Here is a 3,927-nt window from a genome sequence, read left to right as displayed (position 1 = left end):
GCCAATATTAATCGAGCGCAGCGGTGAAGTTTGCGCGCGAGGAGAAGTGAACCGTGAGCAGATTACAGATCTACACGCGAGAAAATTACAGCTCGCGAGCGCACAGGGGATCTTCACGCATCAACTCATCACCTCAACATATATATATATATATATATATATATATATATATATATATATATATATATATACATATATATACATACATATATATGTATATATATGTATATACAGATGTTACTACTTCAATGTGTTCCTTATGGCGCCATTCATACCGCGGCGACAGCGGTACTTGGTGCGCCAGCAGCTTTTGACCGCTGGGTGGCAGTTTAACCACAGATATTCAGCTTTGCCTTTTCTACAACACTAAACAGACTTTTCTGTGCGTACCTTATGTGATCAGATGTGTTCAATTAAAAAATAATTTTGATTTAGTTTTCTTAGTAATAAACATGATCTTACCAGGGCTTAAAGTATTCCTGCACCATGCCGGATCTCCGGCGTGCGGCCGTGAGAGAAAAAAAATAGAGCTTGCACATGCGGTTTAGTTGGGGATGCTCAAAATAACCGATTAAGCAATAACCGAAAGGGCACGTTTGTAACCGATGAATGGTATCAGTTAAACGATTAAAATATGCTTTATACATTTTTAAAGTTTGGCTGCAGACGGGGCATCTGTTAAATGGTTTACTGACTGCAGCCAGTGTTTTACGCTCTGCTTATGCTCGCTCAGCGCCAATCTGGAATCATTTTGGATTCGTGGCGAACGAGAAAGGCGAATCAATAATTAGGATGAAGCTATTTGTTGGGCTTGTTTAGAAAAATAAGTGTTAAATGGACAAACACGTCGAACCTCCAGAGCTGCGGTCATGTCACCCAGCCCATGGAATGCGGAGCCAGCTCCGGTGTCATCTACTGAACGCAAATGCCCAGCTAGTCCAGCCAGGTATGGCAGAGAGGCCTTTTCAAAAATGGCCAAATACAAAAGAGAAACTGATAAATAGTAGACGTTGATGAGAAATGTAGCAGCATATTTGGTAGTTGAGAACGCGCCGCTCCGCGATGTAGAGCTGGTTTCCGAGAAATGCAGGCGGCGGAGCAAGATACCCTCTTTGCCACGGTTGCGAAAAAGTATCTGCATGCGCTACAGGCACACCATCTCAGTGCTGCTGGAAACATTGTAATCTCAAATAAGTCTCCGCTTAAACCGAACAAAGTCAACATGTTAGTTTTTCTGGCAAAGAATTTAAAATATGAATAGAAAACAAAAGGCGGAGAGACGCAGTTTTTTTTTCAACATCTGACTTTTGTTGTTACAAGCCTAGGCTAATATTTTTGTTCTTGGTTACTGTTTATATTATTATTGATTAGTATTTGTGAAGTTTCTAAAATGTAACGTTTACTGTTTCAAGCAGTTAAAGTTATTTCTATTTAACTAGCCTACATTATTATAGGCTGTATTGTGTTGTTTTATCAACGAAAGTTAAACAACAAACATGTTCGTTTGTATGGATATTTAGCATAATACTTTGGTCTTTTTTGATTTCTTATTTTTTACATGAAATGTAAATTAACTTAGGTAGGCTACTTCCCAGCAAACATTGGTCGGACGACGACGTGTTTTCCCCGGCCAAAAGATGTCGCTCCGCGACGGCATCAATTGTGTACTGATTGTGGACAGATTTCAGGCATCTAAACTCATTAAAAACAGATTTATCTTTATGAAATACAGAAATCACTTTTATTTACATCTTGTCAACTGACCAATTACATTCATAAAGTGTCCTGTGCGGTGAAAGGATAGTAAAGTCACTGTTTCTAAAACCATAATGCAATTTTATTTATTTTTTTGCACCTAATGCTAACAAATCTCGCGATATGACTAACATAATCCCGCGGGATTCTAGGGCGCTGTTTTCAAATTTCATTTTCTTCCGGTTTTGTCCAGCACCACGAGAACATGAGGACGCGGCAAAAAGTTGGACAATGATCACAATACTCCTACCGTGTAAGTACAGTTTGTATTCGTTTAATAACATTGAGTTTTACACGAAGGAACTGAAATAAATGATGCACATTGCCAGTAGCGATGTGGAGTTGCTTTGATTAGGCTAAAATTAGCCGTTATGCTAAAAGTAAGTCGCGTTTGAGCAATATGTCATGTTATTACAGGAATCTGGCGCAGTTTATCAGGGGTTCCCTACACTGGTCCTCGAAGACAGCTGGTCAACATGTTTTCCAGCATCTCTGCCCATCATCCACCTGCTGTGTGTTCAGTCAGAGCTGAAAATGACCATTTCAGGTGAGTTTGGAGTGGAATGGTGTATAAATAAAACAATTTAATAATGATAATAATGCACGAATTTGTTAGAAAAGCTAACAAAAAGCTATATAGTATCATTCTATTGTAGATATGTCTCCAGCATTTATTACCATACCAGTATTAATGATTTAGTTTAGCCTACATTAAAAGGCTGTCATTAACAAAAAGAGCAAAACTTATTAGCATGTATATAAAAAAGTTATTTACTTAATATTTTATACTAACATAAAATGGTAAATATATGCATGTAGGTGTTATTAGCTCATGTGGAGATTTAACAGGTAAAGTCTAACCACTTTTCTTTTAACTGCTCCTGTAAAATAGTTTTTGTACTGTAATTAAAACTGCATTAAGGTTCAAATTTGTCTTGCAGGGTGAATAACAGTCAGTCATCTGTCAGACAGAATTCAATACTCTTTCTCCAGGCCAACTGTAAGAATCATATAAGGCTTTGCATTTATTTATTTGCTGTTCATTAAATAATTTCATTATTACCTTTCTCACTGTTGTTTTGTTTGTCTGTAGAATTGTCTCCAGTGCAAATGATCCTTTGTCATCCCACTCCCTGAGGACACTCCAGAGTAGGTGAGAAACTTGTTGAATGCTTAAAAGTGTATTTAGGTGTATAATGTGTATGAGTTCACATTTGCAAACCTAGAGCTAGTTTTTATACCTGTGGTGAGTATTGTGATCTTATTACTGCGTATCCTGATAAACGCTTTAGTAAATAATTTCAACTAGAAACGTTAACGTCATCATAAGCCTGATGTTAGCTATTGCTCTGTTACAGTAATTGTCATTGTGGACTCCAGCAGGTCTACATGTTCTGTTAAGAGACTGGATTCTGAGAGCGAGATCCTGTGAAGTGTTCATCAAAGCTGAAGAGAAGAACTGCATCTGTGTAAGTTTAAAATGTGAAAGAATGTGTGTCTCTGTCTGTCTGGATCGCTCTGACTGTGATTTTGGTGTCACATTTAGGTTCAGCAACTGTCCGGAGTTGGTGGATGTTATGTCCGAGCCTGATTAAAAGATTGATAAACAGGTACATATTTATCTTGCATTGTTTGTGTTTATTTCTGCACAATATTTCAGGAAAATATGTTTTACTACCCCAACAATTAACCCCGTATGTTATATTATTTAAACTATAGATTTCATCTGTTATTCATCATTGTACGTCTCCTTATAGACATGCCTAATGTTCAGATGTTTTAAAATGTTTGTACAGACTCAGGCTGTCAAGCAGACTAAAAATATTAAATTATAATTTTAGTGTAAGCCATGAATGACAGTCTTTGTTGTCACAAAACTGTGGATGTGTGGATATGGGCAGTTGTAAAATGATGAGTAGTAGGGAATGTGTATGTATTGACATTAGATACTGCTCGGCGCATTGCTGTTCATTCACAAAACATGACAGTAATTCTTGATATATTGTACGTTTTTAGTTGTAGGATAATACAAAATCATATTCTCCTCCCTCAGATGCTGTGAAGTGAGTCCAGATGCTACAGACACAGAAAAAGATGCCGCAATGGAGGAACACAGCAAGCACCTTCCAGGAAGAGCTGAAGAATATTAGAAATAAAGACTCTAAAATAACA

The 3,927-nt window shown here is 37.4% G+C and overlaps 1 long non-coding RNA gene across 2 annotated transcripts; it reads left to right on the top strand.

Annotated features, from left to right (window-relative positions):
- The first annotated feature begins 1,903 nt into the window (after window positions 1–1,903).
- On the top strand, window positions 1,904–3,927 carry LOC130219548 (uncharacterized). Of its 2 annotated transcripts, none has more exons than XR_008836067.1 (7): window positions 1,904–2,008; window positions 2,173–2,302; window positions 2,697–2,755; window positions 2,849–2,908; window positions 3,136–3,224; window positions 3,302–3,365; window positions 3,809–3,927. It is a non-coding gene; the product is annotated as an uncharacterized LOC130219548 (long non-coding RNA). The 2 variants fall into 2 exon arrangements; XR_008836068.1 differs by having other exon boundaries at window positions 3,114–3,224.

Source organism: Danio aesculapii, chromosome 25, assembly GCF_903798145.1.
Source record: "Danio aesculapii chromosome 25, fDanAes4.1, whole genome shotgun sequence".
Lineage (NCBI taxonomy): Eukaryota > Metazoa > Chordata > Actinopteri > Cypriniformes > Danionidae > Danio > Danio aesculapii.
The sequence above is the reverse complement of the archived record's forward strand: the minus strand, read 5'-3'. Positions and strand labels throughout refer to the sequence as shown.